Genomic DNA, 18,347 nt, shown 5'->3' on the forward strand with positions numbered 1-18,347 from the left:
TCACCATTTCATCAGACCTTTTACAACAATGCATCACATTACTCTATACTTTATACTAAAATTTGAATCAGCCCATTAACTTAATTGATTCAATTAAATAAGTTAACCTGTTATTAACCCAGGAAAACCTTCTATGAAAGCTATACATAGGGTACACAAGCTCAAATTACTATAAAAACATAAAAGAGATGCATATATAACAAATAACCATGTATATATAAACAACATATATAAAAAAAAACACTTGTAAAAAACACTTATAAAAACACTTGTGTATGCATACTTTTAAACCAGTACTTTCATATAAAAATAGAAATATAAAATAAGTGCATGCATACATTTCTCTCTTTCTGCACCTAACCAAAAGGGTGCTTAGTTATTATTTAATATATAAACATACTAAATGACTTTTGTATGGTCAAATCAAAGGCCTGTTCTGCAAAACAGGTTTAAGAGAGATCCTGTTGTTTAGCCCCTGATCCCTATCTGCTCTAAATCTAATAATCCAGCATGTCTCTGAGGTCTCAGTTCTGTTTATAATGCCCCCCTCTATCATTTTCTCTTATTAATTCTATCACTTGGAAGCTAAATGTATGCTCTGGCCCCTTACTTTGCACATGCTTAGCCAATGCATTTGTCACATTCTGATTCCTAATGAGTAATAAATGTTCTTGTATTCTGAACCTCGATTCCCTGTTGGTTTTTCCTATATAGAAACTCGAACAAACATTACACACTGCTATATATACTAAGTTCTTGCTATTACAGGTAGCTTGAACATTAAATGCATATTCTCTACCTGTATCAGGGTGCATGAAATTATTACTAGCATCTATGTATCTGCACTGATTACATCTAGTGCATGGTAATGTGCCCTTATTGATAGTAACATTTCTACTTGGTGTTTATTTGGCTTCTATGGGATAACATAAATGTCTCTTCAGAGACTTTTTGTTTTGAAAAGAGAAACTTGGTTTTTCTCCTACCATCTCCCTTATATTGGGACCATGTGTCAAGATGGACCAGTGCTTCCTAATGACTACTGTTATAAGGGACATATTACTTGAATATTGAGTAGGTACTCTCAGAACTTTCTTTTTTACTATTGGGTTCTTAATTGTATTATTCCTATTATCCGGGAAATAGGGTTCCCCAGTAGTGTCTCTTAACTTGGCACTCTTATCTATTATGTCAATTGTAATGTGGTCAGTGTAACCCCTCTCTCTAAATCTCTGTCTCAGGTCAGTAATCTCTTGGTCAAAGTCCTCGTCCCTTGCTGTTAACCTTGATGCTCTCAATGTTTGCCCTTTCACAACATTATTAAAAATGTGTCTGGTGTGCATGCTTTCTCGATGCAGAATGATATTTCTATGTCAATACTTTCAATATAATTTAATAGTTATTTGACCCTCTTTTGTCTTAATCACCTTTACATCTAGAAACTCCACTTCCTTATCTGTAACATTCATTTCAAAGGTTATGAAGGATGTGTTGGTGTTAACATTATGGTAAAACCAATCGAGTTCTTCCTGGTTACCATCCCATAACAAAAATAAGTCATTTACGAAAAGCTTGTAGAATATTATCTGGTTCCAAGTGCCATTACTTATACTGTTATTTTCCCATAGGGCCATGACTAAGTTTGTGTAGCTGTTGGCACTAGAAGTGCCCATGGCCACCCCTTCTTTTTGTAAATACAAAATGTGATCAAATAACATAACACTGTTCATGAGCACCTGCTCCATCAATAGACAAATTAATTCTATTTTTGTCTGTGTATACGTGCCATCCTTAGTTAGATATTCCCTTAGCATATCAACTCCCAAATCATGGGGAATTGATGTGAAAAGGGAACGGACATCTAGCGTGACTACTTTCACATTATCCAGAATTAAGTTAGTACTTTTCAAAAAATCATATAATTGGTTTAAGAACTGTTTGGTATCCCTTAAAACAGTTGCATTCTTGTCTTCTAATAGTTTTAGTGTTTTCTCCAAGTATATTCATATCGGTTCTGTTGCCCAATTCTTACCTGAGGCTATGGGCCTTGGGGGGGGGGTTCACTGGGTCCTTGTGTATTTTTGGAATTCCTTGAATAATAGGGGTAAGGGGACTATTCACTTTAAAGTAATTATACAAGTCTTCAGTTATCCGACTGTCTAGTAAGCACTCATATAACACATTTTCCAGTTTTTTGACTTTTGACCCTGACCTGACAGACAGTCATCTCTCCCAAGCAATTAATCACACAACACTTTTGCCCCTTTTAAGAAAATATTATATAACCAGTTAATGATTAATAATAATGCTTACTATACTCCAGAATGTTTAAACTCTTATTTTCCTAACACTTCACCCTTCTGCCCTTTTTGTCCCACAGATAAAGCTGACCTCCTTCACATTCTATGGTACTGTAAATATGCTCAGAATCTATGGAATTCTCTAAGGACCAAACTTAAAAAAATTGGCTATGGCAAATCCACTCTCTCCTTGGAATTTGCTATACTTCATATATGCCATGAGGACATAACATCTACGGATCTCAGGATACAAATTGCTCTCTTCATGTTAATCAAGCTCTATGTTACACAGAACTGGTTAGATTGATCTAAACTAGATTAGGGCAACTTTAAGAACATGGTATCTAAGTATATTTTATCTTATAAACTAACCACTAACATTGTGAATAAGCACCTGAAATACCTCAGGTATTGGAGTATTATCCTTGATTGCATCTTAACATACCAAACAATGTTTTTCTATATTCATTGTCCTTTAGTAGTATTGCCACCAGTCTTCTCATCAGAGTCTTACTCCACTGTGTTCTCTTATGGTTACATGTATATAAGATGCATAGAAAGATGAGAACTATCACGTCTTGTTAAATGTAATTAGAATCTTGTCATTACAGTGTAACACTATTTGTAAATATCCAAAAAGCACACAAAGGAGCAGCACCACAGCAGATATTCAAGCACAATAAGAACTTAATAAATCCAGATAAAAACAGCGAGCGCTTTCACATTAAAAAACATTTCATCAGACTTTCAAGCATCTTACAGCAACTGACAAAATTAAGTAGTAGCTTCAAATGTCAGTAACCTATCACCAAAATGCATCAATTGTGTCATAATTGATTTATTTATTGTGCTTGAATTTCTGCTGTGGTGCTGCTCCTTTGTGTGCTTTTTGGAAATTTCTTTTGTTTCTAAGGGGCACTTTATCCAGGACTGTTGTGTTTTTATTCACTATTTGTAAATAGTTGTATATACAAGTTGTTTATTTTTGTGTGTTTTTTTTTTTCTTTCTCTGTTGGCTTTTCTTGTATTCTATAACACTGTATAGTTATCAAATACATTCTGACTATGTGCAAAAAGCTACAATGTACATTAACAATGTTAATATTCTCATATTTCTCATATGTCTGTTCATCTTGTTCTGCTGTCTATCTATGGCACTCTTCATATTGAGAAAACAAACTTTCAAGATACTTGTCTATTACTAGAATGAACTGTTGTTTCATCTAACTTTGTAAATGGTTTACTTTCAATGTATATATCATCTGTTACTGTATATTGTATTTTACAATTTGTCTAATGTAACAACAAAAAATAAAAAAGATTTGAAAAAAAATAGGCAAAAGTTGAAATCATTGTTTTTATATGCTTATAAGATGCTTGGATTATGTATTTATCTTTAGCATGTATTTTCTGAAGAGTATGAAGTTTGACACATAGATGTAAGTTATCAGGTAGTGAGTTTGCTATTTGGTGATGTGATACAAACAAATGCAATTGTATAAGGAACACTACTGTATGCCTTAAATACAAGGGCAGTGTAACTATGTCTCTATAGTAACCATATAATGAATACTTTACAAAAATGATCATGACACGTATAAATGATGACAAAAAAAACCCATTAACATGACACATATCTGATATGAAATGGCTCATAATCAGAACTTTCTATATGTCTGTACTCCTAATTTGCACAAAACCTGGCATATGGAACCATAGAACACTGCTAATTTCTGTTCTGATTTCAAAACCTCAAAAAATAATTACACATGCACTAATACTTTTCCAGCATTTGAGCAAATACGCTTGTCAGTGGTGTGCTTCATGAAGTGCTTTTGACAAAAAATATGCCAGTGGCCTGTATTACTTGTGAAGGTTTTAATGGCTTGTTGTACTCATGATACAGCAGTTCACTGTGATGCTGTCTAAACACTACATATTGTAAATTAAGTTTGTCCTCCAACACATTACACTTGCAAATGATGTACACTGATGCAGGACCTTTAGACGCAAACTTGCTTAGTGGTACTAAATAGTATCCTTTTATATATTTGACCTGTATGTTTGCATTTGCATTGCACATTGCACAAGCATTATGAAATATTAACAATGACACGCCAAGTAAAGGAGAGTTCCATAAAATGATCCTGAGGTGAGCTTGGTTGACACTCCACTGTTTGACAGCTGTGATTATCATCCATTATATGCATGGTCAATACACCGTAATGTGAAACAACTAGATATCACTTACACTCTACAATGTCCATGAATGAAAGGATATATGAGTTAGCTGCGCAGTATGTAATTACTTGTGATCAAGGCATTGCTGTTTTATCTTTTTGTCATGACATATTCCTTTTCATTCAAACATGATATGCATACCTATCCACCTGGGTCCATTAAAGATGGTATGAGTGTTAATGGCTACCGACCAATCACACGTGAGCAGGAAGGAACTAGTCCAGAGGTTATTAATAGCTCAAAACTTAAAACTAAAAAAGGCCAGCACTCCAGTGAGAGGTTATAATCGACTTGTATTAAGTCAAAAGGTAGTCTGCAGACCGGTTTCGGCCCCAAGCCTTTTTCAATGCATAATACATGAACCCAAAATAAATCACATTTATATAGAAAAAAGTCATAGTCAGCAGGTACATACCATCCAATCAATTAACATTATTATAATTGCTCATTCAGCCAGGAAAAAAAAGACTCCCCCCTTCCCCAGTCTGACAATCCACGTTTTTTCTTTTTTATTCAAAATGTTGTGCCAACCAGCTTTGAAATTCCTATTGCCAAAAACCTTATTAATAACAATAAATTTAAATTAGGCAGTAGGGTGTTGGATAGTATGCTTATACAAAGCATTAGTAGAACATTTAGTTCTAATATTACTAAAATGTTCAGAAATATGTAATCTAATAGGTCTTGGAGTCTGACCTACATCAAATGCTGAACACATAGATACAGCTAACTACACCACCCAAATCTGTATTGCAATTGGCAAATATATTGATATTGAATAAGTGGGACATATATTTACTAGTAAATTCCATCGTCTGGCACCTATGCCTACAAAATGAGCAATGACCACATGGAAAACATCCCTCCAATATTCCACCATCCAAAGTACCCTGAATGGTGTTTGCAGATTTTTTTTTTGTGTTTGTAATGATTAAAAAATTCCCCTAATGTTTTGCCTTTCCTGAAGGAAAAACATCTGGCATCCAAAAGATTACTGAGCTGTTAATCAACTAATAAGATGTCCCAATGTTGTTACACAAGGTCCATAAAACAAAAAGTATTGCATCCATAACTAGTGGTTAGTCTAATGATGTTGTCTGTTCCACCTCTATTAGACTGATATTTTAATAAGTCAGCTCTATATAAAGATTGTACCTCCCTACTAGTCTGGAGGATGAGTGACTTGATATACCCACGTTCCCCAAATCTATCCATCAATTCATGCTGTTGTGATAGAAACTCCTCATTTGTCGAGCAAATTCTACGAACTCTAATGAATTGTGATTTTCAAACGTTTTGAATGATGTGTTTTGGATGACAGCTGGAGGCATGGAGTAGAGTGTTAGAATTGAATGGCTTCCGGTAAACAGAGGTTTCTAATTGTAGATTCAACAATATAACACCTGTTGAAAATGGTTAGCTCAAGGACAAAAATGTGAGGGTCATGAAACCTAACAAAGGAGAGGGCTTGGTGGTGATGAACAGTACAGACTATTATAATTGAATAAACCTTTTGTTGCTTGATGATATTTATTGTGAAGCATCAAGTAATGAGATTCATATAGCATACACAAGAACTGATGGGATAAATATTTGTTATATTAAAATATTTATTGATTTTATAATTTTAAAGTATTTACACAAAGGTTTTATCACAAAATGCATTTTACTGTTTATTTATTCTGAAGCTTGAGAATTAAGGAATTTATGTGTGGATTTTATTGTTTAATTGTTTCTTTGATTTCATTGGACATAGCTTAATTGTTTAATAATTTGGTTCCATATAAAAGAGTGGAATACAAAAGGGATTTTTATCTGATGAAGTTGGAGATGAAAACGTGATACGTGGAAGCGTTATTATTTGATTTCATACCGAAATTCAATAAACTGTGCGTGTCTATTTACTTGGTTCGAGGTGCTTGTGTTTTGGTTATCAGTGACTTTTGCGCCTTCCATTTTTCAGTTTACTTAGATTCATAGTCTTTAGAATCTTTAAGTATAAGTTATGATGTATGAGTGATATATTTAAAACCTGTACATTATTCTGAAAATGACTGGACACATCTTTAATCTGTCTTTGTGAATCTTTTAAGTTAGACAGAGTACGAACTGTTAACTCTGCCTATTGTTTTCATATCACTGTATGCTGTAATGGTAAAATTGCAGTGTTCATTGCCTATGTTTTTACCTAGTGAACTGGTGGTGCATTAGTGTACCATGATGTCTCTCTCTTATAGTAAATGAAACCTTTATCTGTTGTTCATAGATTTACATTTTTGCACTGTTTCTTTTTATTGTATAGCCTATCAAGCATAATGGCTATTTTCTGAAGATTAATTGAAATTGGAACTAAAGAGATAACTCCATAACTGGTCTTGAAGCATAATTATCATATACTCTATTAACTTGTGTCTAAAAAAATCATTTATATTTAGATTTGCTAATAATGCTACTTACCTTTTTAACTTTTATGTGCTGTAATAGATTGTCTGCCTCCTAAATTTGTGTCTGAAATATTCTATGAATATTTATGAGCTATAATAGTTTATTAAAACCTATGCTTTCTGTATTTCAAGTCTATACCATTGCATTGTCTGTTAGTGTCCTTTTAAATTTCCAATGTATAATAATGTAAAGTACACTGTAATCTGTAAACGTGCACTGTAATCTGTAATCTAATTAACAAATTAAGCCTCCCCTGGTATGCCCTGACTGCATTGAATAACTATTACTACCTATTATTTAGATAACTTATCTTAATAAACCCGTAATAAATAATTCTGTCACTTTACCCTTAGCTAATGACTGAATAATGTGAAGGATGATATAGTAGAAATGTATGATGTAATAAGTCTGTTACAATTAAGTCTGTCACTTTATCCTTAACTAATGATTAAATGATATAATTATGTTACTTTACCCTTAAACTAATGACCGAATAATGTGACGTAACCGAGTATGAATGCCATATTCTGAATCTAGACTGAAATGTGATACTGTTTATACTAAACATTTAAACTAGCTGTGTATATTCTGGAAACTATCTAAACTAGTACTAAAAGAATATCTTTTGCAGTGTTAACTGAATACAGAAAAAAGCATAACTGAAAACTGGTACATGTTAAATTCTGAAAACCAAAATATTAGTAGCTTTTAATATCAGTATTGTCTGAACATAGATAGACAGAAAACTAGTACTGTTGAAGAATTGTCTGAAAAATGAGAATATTTTGACAGTGTTACATGAATACAGATACAAAATGAACTGAAATCTGTTTTCCTGTCAGTATTGTCTGAACATAGAAAAACTGAAAACTAGTACTGTTGTACAATTGTCTGAAAACATGAGAACATTTTGACAGTGTTACCTGAACACAGATGAACTGAAATCTGTTATTGTTACATTCTGGAGACTAAATCATTAATATCTTTTTGTCAGTATTCCCTGAACATAGATAAAACATAAACTGAAACTAGTACTGTTATGTAACTGTCTGAAGCATACATACTTGCATTAACTACAGAAAAGTAGTACTTTTAACTGTCTGAAAGCATACATACTTGATTTAACTCATACATTTTAACTTTAAACAAACATTGAAGAAATAGCTGAAACATATAGACAGTCAACTTCTGCACCACAGCTCTTGTCAAATTTTACTCTGCATTATCCCAGTCACTGATGAGGTAAAGGAAGACCTGCTTTAATGTCGAAGTGTCCTTTTTATAGTTAGCCCTTTTAAACCTCTTATTTTCATTTCTTATGCAAGGCTGGGTGACTAAAGTTCTTGATTGTATTTAGTATCATGTCCTTAAAATAACATTTGCATCTTTAACAATTATAAACTGATAGCATTGCTTATTGTCCTGACTTATTTACATTTCTCTGCATGAAATAAACATTTGCAGCTTTAACAATTATAGCATTGCTTATTGTCCTGACCTTATTTACATTTATCTACATGAAATAAACATTTGCTGCTAATAAACTCTTGCAAGTCTGTAAGCAAACTCATAACCTTAAATGAAACTAAATTAGTAATGCGGCACTATGTATTTCTCCACCTATATAAAATTAATTTTAACTGTGGAACTTTTTACATTTACTCTTGTAATCCTCAGATTTTAGCATATTATTCTTTGACTGAAACTCCACCCACTTTCTCAACATAACCATTTCTTTAGCTGACATCATTTAACTTTTCAGTTGTACTGAATGCTGCAAGAATTTATCATTACTGTCTACAATTTTCTTGAATAAATAGTAAAAACTGTAAATGCATTAAATTGATCTTTATCATACTGCATTATGGTATACAGTACTGTTTTTAATTCATCTTGCTAAACTGGCTGTAATCTGATCTGGTCTGTTTGGTAAACTTCAATTTCTGTATGAAATATATACAGTCTTAATCTGATTATATAATGTACTCTGCGCAGGATCTGAACTCTTAACTGTACTGTCACTTTTACAATGTAGCATTGACTTTAAATTTTACATTCTGTAAACTAGCAAAACATTATTTTGTCTCTGTCTATATTAAGATACTGTTTATGCATTGCAACACTTTAATACAAAGTTCTTAACGAATGACTGCTAAGCAAAACAATAACATAAAAAATAAGTTGCGAAGTATGTAACTGTAAACCCTTTAGTCTGCAAATTAATTTGACTGTCATTTCTGCTATACCTTACAAGACATAGATGTATATAGTTACCCTTTTTTTTTAGCTGGCCCGCACCCAATATGTCTTTCTGAGCAGTTTAGCTGTGTCATCTGAACTGGAATTTATTTTATTTTTAACACATAAATCTACATGTTTCTGTCATAACCAATTCTTTATAATCTGTACATTTGCAAAAATCTTGTACAGAGCTGTTACACTTTGAGCTGTTAGTTGCTGTAATCATTGACCCTTTAAATCCTGACAAAACTGCATTTGTGTCCTCTAATAAAGATGTGTAACTGAAGTTGATATGTCTGTAAACAATGAAATATTGTCATTTATTTTAACCTTAGCTATGGAATGCATTCATTTTTTATTTTGTTCTGAAATGGTAGCAATTTTACTTTGTGCTGAAGTTTGTTTTTCAGTTATATTGGAATTTACTTTATCAAAATCTGCACTCTGACCCATCTTATTCCCTCTCAGTGCAATATTTGCACTTGCTTCTGGAAACAGGAAACTATATGAAACAACATGAAATTGAAACATTGCCTGCATGTTATGTACGGTAACTATGTTGATGTCTGTATGTTTAATACTGCAACATAATTCTGCACTATGAATTACATGTACACAAGAATTTGTGCTATTTAAGTCAGAAACTGTACTGATAACCTGCTTCTGTAAGTTATCTCCTTTGCGTTTAGACATAGTTAACATTCTTGAACTAATAACCTTTAACTTTCAAAGAACATTTCTGGAACATAGTTTTTTAGACTGCTTTGCCCAGGTTTTAACTTTAAACCAAAGATTTACTGATGTTTTAACTGTAGAAGAATTACTTGCCATGTTTATACAACAGTAATGCAAATGAAGTTTACTGATGACTTTAACTTTTTTGAGCTGTTAACTAAAAGCTGCGTATTAAGTCTTACATAACTTTATGATCCTGGAAGAATGTGTGCTGTCATCTGTAGCTTATTAACCTTTTCTTGCTTCTTTGCTGTGTGATGCCACACTAGAAAACTGATAGTTTGTGGAGATAGCTGTTAACTGGATAATGTTTTTTTAGGTTCTGAAGGAACGCTGCTGAAGTTTGTTGATTTAGTGCTGGCCTGTTGAAGGTTTTTGAGGCTTTTTCTGAAGCAAATACTGGTAACAGCTGCATTTATTGTATGTAGCAGTCATCTGCTCTATCTGTTTTCTGCATGAAGTAGGGCTCTTACTGAAAGCTCTGCTGTGTAATGAGAAACCGTAGTGCTGTCATTTCTGGTTTATTATATATAGAGTTATATAGAGTTTACAGCATTTAGTTATGGAAAAGCACTGGTATGCTGCTGAAAATTCTATTATGAAACTGACAGACTGGAAATAGTGTCAATGTAAACTATTAATGTAACCTTAAAGTTAAGCTGGCTGCTACACTAAAATTGTACTTGAGAGGGTTACTTACTGCAGCTGTTTCTGTTGAAGTTCTGAAGTGCTGTTGATAAGGTTGCTTGGAATAGTTGCTCTGTAGAACACATGTAGTTGAACGAAACACAGAGTGCTGCACTGGAATGAAAACACTGCTATTTCGTAGTCCGTAGAATACATGTTGAAAGAAAATTCATCTTATTCCTGCTATTCTGTAGATTTTTTTGTAGAACACATGTAGTTTGACTGCTGATGTAATGTTTCTATGGGTTTTTGGGAGTTACTTTAACTGTTTTACCCCATTCATAGTGGCTCACCATTGTAAGAATTGATAAAACTGCACTGTACTGGAATTAACTGGAAACAACTGAAATGAGACTGAAACAAAAGTCTTTATCTGTTAATTACCCAAACTCATGCTGAACAGGTGCCAGTCTCTCCTTTATGGCCCAAGCCTTGTGTACTTTTCAGAATGAATTCTCCAAACATTGTAGTTCACAATATCTGAATACTGTATTCATTAATAGTGCTGATAAATAATAACAATCTGTAGAAATGGTAGTTTGCTGATTAGTATCAAAAGTTACTGCACATCATATTCTGATTGTCCTGAACAATGTAAATTAAAATAGTCTTTATTTGAACTCATCTTCTGTACTCAGGCTTGAGTGCCTGTATATTCACTTAATCTTCTCTGTAATGACAAGTTGAATGAACTAGCTAACCTTAACTGAACTGAACTGCTATCCGAGCACAATAAATTATATTGCTTCAGTCCAGTGATTTTCCTTTGTAAAGCGCATTCACTCCCCCTAACCTTGGTTTTCTCTTATGTGCTTTATTTAATATTCCATTAAGGAACATTCTGTACCTGGCAAGATTGTATCTTTCCCTTGAGAAAAGAACATTCTGTATTTCTGTATGTTCTGTACATTTTGTGCTTATCTTTCCATTCTAATAAACTGTCTTTTTCTGAAACGGAATGCATACATGTCTGACACTACATATTTTACCGTTTCGTCTGCATAAGGTCTAATAACTACTTTAAAATGGAAGTCCTTAATTTAACACTCTACAACATACTGATAATGTTATCCTTTCAAATGTGCTCTATCTCACATTTGTAGTCAGACTTCAACTGTGGCACTGGTGGTTAATGCAATATACTGTAGCTTCTATGTGTGAATCCAGCAATTACTCACTTTTATCAGAGAGAGAGTGTGTGTGTGTGTGTGTGTGTGTGTGTGTGTGTGTGTGTGTGTGTGTGTGTGTGTGTGTGTGTGTGTGTGTGTGTGTGTGTGTGTGTGATCTTGGAACACGTATGAATGACTTCACCTGTAGATCTGAGCAGTAGAGTTACACCAAGAGATGGTTAGACCATCACTTACAGTCCCTTTCAGCTCAAATAATTGATTTGCAACACAATGATGTTGTAATCCTTTGAAATATGCTCTATCTCACCATTATAGTGGGAATTCTCCTGCGGAACTGGTGGTTGATACAATGTATACTAAGCTGTGGAATTAGACAGGTAAGCATTTGAATGCAGCAGTGGCTGATCAGTATCAGTGTGTGTGACTCTAGTGCTAGTTACAAATGGATTCAACCATAGATGTGGTCTGTAAATTTACACCAAGAGAGGGCTCTGCCATTAGATCAGTCCATTTTAGCTCAAACATCTGCTATGGTGAATGCTGATGAGGCCATTTGTTCACATGTGCTCTATCTCACACTTGTAACAAGACTTCTACTGTGGCAACAGAGATTGACATAACTGTCTTTAGCTTGTGGATTTAAGAAGGCAGGTGTTTCAAGTCTAGCATTCTGTAAATATTGTGAGTGTGTGTTACTACATTCATAAGGATGTCTGGATGGGTCTATATTATAACATCAAAGTTTATAAACATCGAATGTTATAATATCAAACCCGTAATGTCAAATGCTGAAAACAGCAAAGGTGCAGGACACCGAATTCTTTCCCAGGGAAAGAATTCGGTGGGCCGTTGCTGTAACTTCGCTGTTTTCAGCGTTTGATATGATGGAACATTATGGGTCGGGTTCAGGTAAGTGTGCGATTGTGTGTAGGTGAGGGTTAGGGGTGGGTTAGGTGAGTTAGGGTTAGGGAGCGGGTCAGTTAAGTGTGCAGTTGTGTGGACGTTAGGGTTAGGGGCGGGTTAGGTGAGTTAGGGTTAGGGTGCGGGTCAGGTAAGTGTGCGATTGTGTGCAGGTTAGGGGGCAGGTTATGTGAGTTAGGGTTAGGGCGTGGGTCAGGTAAGTGTGTGGTTGTGTGTAGATTAGGGTTAGGGGACGAGTTAGGTGAGTTAGGGTTAGGGCGCGGGTGAGGTGAGTGTGCGATAGTGATGGACCTTAAGGTTAGGGTTGGGTTAAGGTAAGTGGATAACTAGTAGTGTATGTAATGCTTAGTTTAGGTATAGGTGTAGGATTTTAAGTGTATGTGTGTGGATTACTGTTTTTTGTGTGTGTTTGTGTTGTGTTTATGTTTCTCGGAATAGCAAATTTTTTCCCTGGGAAAAAAATTCACTATTCTTACTGTTCGATGTTTTCAGATTTCGGTGTTTGGGGTTCAATATTATAACATTTGATGTTTGAAAAATTCGATGTTATAATATAGACCCGTCTGGATTATCCAACACATGTCGTGTGTACACCTGAACTCAGGCAATATATTGACATGTGGAGAGAAGTATTTCACTCTATTTTAAACCACACATATGCCTTGCACACAATGATGTCATACTTTCAAATTTTCTCCTCACACTTCTAAGTCAGACTTTGCCTGTGATGGGTGCAGTTAATACGCAATTCTTTACACTGTGGACTTACATAGGCAGTTGATCAAATTGAGAAAAGACAAATATAATGTGTGTCTAGTGACATGAAACACCAACTTAATATAACATTCTCACAAACTCTTTCCGGGCCTTTTAGGCCTAACCTAGACCTTTCAACACACTGATGATTTCTTTCCATTCAAACAGTCATTGTATGACCCATGTGGTCAGACTTCTCCTGTGGTACACGCACACTGACTTCAATAGCATGTGGAGTTAGGCAGTTGTTCAAATCTGGTAATGTATATGTACAAAACAATAGTGACTTACAAGACTGGCTTACCTAACAAATAAGTGCTACTGATAATTCACAGCTGTGTAAACAGTAAAATGACTAAAAACATTTGGTCCCTCAAAAGAAATTTTAGTGGGTACATGACCGTTCAAAACATTGCTTAGTTCAGAACTTGAAGTGTGTCCTTTCTGATACCTATTCATTAAAATCTCCTGTGGCAAAGACAGGTAATACACAGCCATATAAACCTGATAGACAGGAGTTTGAATCTGCTAATGTCTGCCTGTCATTAGTGACAGGCAGGAGTGGATTACCCCAAACAACGATGTATGATATACTAAAAGGGCCATGATTTTTGAGGCATCAGACTCCACTTTATGAGGGTCACAACTGTTCCAACACACAAAAGTGTGCTTCATAACACACCAGACATGATTATTTCTGTGACAGGTGTTCGAGTCTGGCAAGGTATAACTACTGAGTATGTCCAGAAATGATATTTATCATATGAGTTATATTATTTTGTTCACATCACAGTGGTGAAAGGCAAAAATGGTTAATCATCAGCTTGTGTGACATGCTGCAAAAGAGTCACAAAGTGCAACTGGAATATTATTATATTTTCTTGTAGTTTTGTGGTGGGTTGGGGATGTTAATGTATTCATTGCCATTTTTCCTCATGAATATGCATAGATAATGATGTAGTAAATGCACTCCATTTAGCACAAACCACATTAATTAATCAGTGTTATGAGATAGTTATTGCCATTTGATCTTATTTTTCAAAATGTAATAGGACTAACCTCTCTCAGCTGGGTTCTGCCAATGTCCATGCAAATGTGGTAATACTGTAAGTGAAAAGGCTATCAACATTGTTACAGGCCAATATACAGCTGTTAACATTTGAAGTGTACAGTTTAAGCATTTCACGTCTAACAAAGATGAGAGAAGATGTAGGCTTAGAGTGAAGTATGCATGCTTGTTAATAGTGATTCATTTACAAGCATGTAGGCTTAGCACAACATGTGCATACTTATTAATGAATCCCCATGTCATTTTTATTTCTATTTGTGATCCCTGAAGTCTAATAAGTAAACAGATGCCCCCAGTAGCTAGGAAGACAGTTTACATAGTAACAGACTATATACAAGCTAAACTAATCCTGAAAATGTGTGCCAGGCTATATGAAAAATAGGTTCCCTATTATATGATCAAAGGTGCATTCTTTAAAATGCATCTTGATCGAACTTGAAAGCACGAAACATCAAAATACGGAAATGGCATATAAGTGAATTCTTTCCCTGGGAAAGAAATCGCTTGGCTGCCTTCGTTATTTTGCCATTTTTATCACTGTAGCACAATCTCAGAGTTGGTAGATTTAAGTAGGGGGGTTTGGGGGCACAGCCCTCCATGCTGGGGGGTGTAGGGATGAAGCCCCCCACTTTATGTAATATTTTAAAGTTTTTTTTTCTTTTTTGGAATAGCGATTTTTTTCCCCTGGGAAAAAAATTACTGTTCTAAGTGTTTGGGTTTGTAACCTTTCACTTACATGGGGTCGATAAATCAGTGTTCACTTTTTTAAACATTCGCTGATTTAATATATACCCAAAAATTACCCTTGCATATGTTGTCCTATTAGTTTGAAAATATTTTGATCAGTTTGGGTTGTTAACTTGCCATCCTGTTGAGTGGGACACTTCATGATATTATGCTTGATTAGGTTTTGGCTTTGCTATTTAAGTAAGTTTTCTGAAGTCCTTGTGAAGAGTGCTATGTGGTTTCCATTTTTAAATTTTTTTTTTTAATTTTTTAATTTTTTTTTTTTTTTGGCAGTTTGCTGTGCCATGTTTCCAGTTACACACAATTTCAGATAAGGAGAAGGAATAAGCTACAGAAAGTACTGATTCTTCCTTTTTTCCATGGACATGTGATTTTGGGGATTTATAAAAAAATATCACACACAACAGTCATGTCACTTACTTTCTTATGTGCTTATAATATGTTTATTATAACTATAAATGCTCTATGTATCTTGTTTGCTTATTATTTACTTTTAATATTAATTGCCATTTTGTACTTCATTGCAATTTTATTAGACTGAAAAGAGTCAATAGACTTCATTGTAAATAAATTACATATATGTAAATTTTATATATTTATAAATATATATGTGTGTGTGTATGTATGTGTGAATAATAATAATAAAACAATAACAACAACAACAATAATATTTAAAAAACTCCCCAGAGAACTTGGAACATAAATTACTAATGAATAAATAAATCAACAGATAAATAAATAAATAAATAAATAAATACTTCCTCAGCCAAACAATTAGTAAGAAAAGAGGTCAGTATAATTGAGACTGGGAGTTCATCTAAACATATGAAAAACATCTGAAAAAAAAATGTTTTGTAAAAGTGTGGGACAATTTATACTTTTGACTATTGCATCACAGACAAAATTGCTCTGAAAAGTTTGCACTTCAGTCATTTTCTGAAAAGGTTGAGGATGTAAGTCAACTATATAAAGATCTAGCAGATTTATTTAATAATACTGGCATTGGCTAAATTTGTTTGCTGATTAATCATAATGCGGGTCTAATTAGGAACATAAAAAAAGAAGTTGAAGACATGAACACAACATAATAAATAACTGTGCATATGGCCACCTAGGTTAATGATATTTTTGATAAAGTACAGAGAAATGAAAACAAATTGAGAAACAGAAACATTAAGAAAACTAAAAGGGTAAAATGGCTATGAATAAAATAATTTGTATAAAATAAATGGAGAGACAGAGTTAAAGAAATGCAGTGACATAAAACCAATCAAATGAAAACATTTAAGGCTGTGTCAATAAATAGGAATGTAAATGATGTCACTTTTTTTAAGGAAGAAATAAACCAGCACAGTGGATGAGTCAACCTTGGCATTCACAGGGAATGAGCGAGACAGAGAGAGAGAGAGAGAGAGAGAAAACACACATGAGAGAGTTGACTTCCCACAGAAGCATCTTGTGCATGATGCTAGATATGTCCTGGAAACATGGTTCATGCCACCAGGTAGAAATCCTCATAACTGAGTTGACTACAGTTACAACAATATCCAGCACAAACCAGAAATATCATGTATATTGAGGCTACTGAAGTCACCTTTTTTCCTGCATGGATGCATCCAGTGGTGTCCTGCAGTATAACCTCACCATGTTTGGAAAAGTACTGTGTGTGCTATGTTACAGAATATTATATATACTTCATAGATGCATAGGTTTTTAATAAGCTTATGGTAAGAAGAGACAACCAAGAAGCTCAACCACATAATCTACACTTGGTGGGAGACTTACAGTGTCCCCAGTTAAGAGTACTTTCTCCACATATTCTTGGTGAAAATTTGCAATCACCCAACCAGTTATCCAGACTGGATTTAAAGACTGCCTCAGAAATATTCTGCTTGATAGGTTAGGGCAGCTTATTCCAGAAAAGGGCATATACATTGGTTTAGGTATCTGTCATGCCATCTGGACTTGCAGATGAGATAGTATACAGTTAGGTCTCTAGAATGGGTGTTTGATTTCCCACTTGTCCTGTTTAGCATGAAGAGTGAAGGGAACATTATACCTTATGAGTCTGTATAACACAGAGTGGAATGATAAGAGTCTTTAGTCTATTAAAGTAACTAATGGTACTGAAAACTTAAATGTTTTTGATGAAGTAACACTGAAGTCTCTAAAGCTGGTTTAGGTATTTCATAGGTTCATAGGTTCATAGGCACTAGGCTATCAGCCCTGGGGCCTATACAAGCCCAGCCAAAATGTACCCTGGCTTTTGCCACCCAAGAAAATGATTTTCCTGTGCCGCTGTCGAGCAGAGCCACAGAGGTTATCCCTGGGGTGAATTTCCTATTTCCCATCCAATCATCAAAGATTTTTCTTGAAGAGTGCTAAAGAGGCGCTTTGTTTGATATAGATAGGTAGTTTAATCCAGAGTATGGGAAGTCCCTGGGACAGGAATCTATCCCTCCAGCATGTTCTGTTTATTGTAGTGACAAGGTTTAGGTCTCTAGGGCGTGTAGCTCAGAGGGATTGGGATTTTTTAAGTGGAGCATGTCCAACAGCTCTGGGTTTGACATAGCTTTGTATGTTAGGCAGAGATCACCTCTGAGTATGCAATATGCAACAGAGTAAAGCTGGAGTTTTTTTAGATGGTCTGTGTAGGGCATCTGTTTGAGGCTGGTAATCCTCTTTATGAAGTATTTCTGCAGCCTTTCCAGTTGTTGTAGATGTCTTGTGAGGTACATACCAAAAGGGGCGTTGTACTCTATAATCGATCTAATGAGTGATGAGTAGAGGGGAACAATGACCTCTTTTTTTCTGGATGAGAAACCTTTTCTGATGAGGTGTGCCATGTAGAAGGATTTCCTGACTACTGTGGCAATGTGATTATCAAAGGAGAGACTACTGTCCATCTGTGTCCCAAGGTCTCTTATCACACTTTCGGTGTTAAGTATACTACCACCTATGTTGTAGTTCATGGGTACAGAGTTTTTACCAAAGGGGATGACAATGCACTTTTTGGCATTGAGCTTGAGGCCATGGCTTTGACACCAGGCATCTGTCTCAGTGAGGCCCTTTTGT

Source organism: Protopterus annectens, chromosome 3.part1 (assembly GCF_019279795.1).
Source record: "Protopterus annectens isolate FY-2018-M chromosome 3.part1, PAN1.0, whole genome shotgun sequence".
Lineage (NCBI taxonomy): Eukaryota > Metazoa > Chordata > Ceratodontiformes > Protopteridae > Protopterus > Protopterus annectens.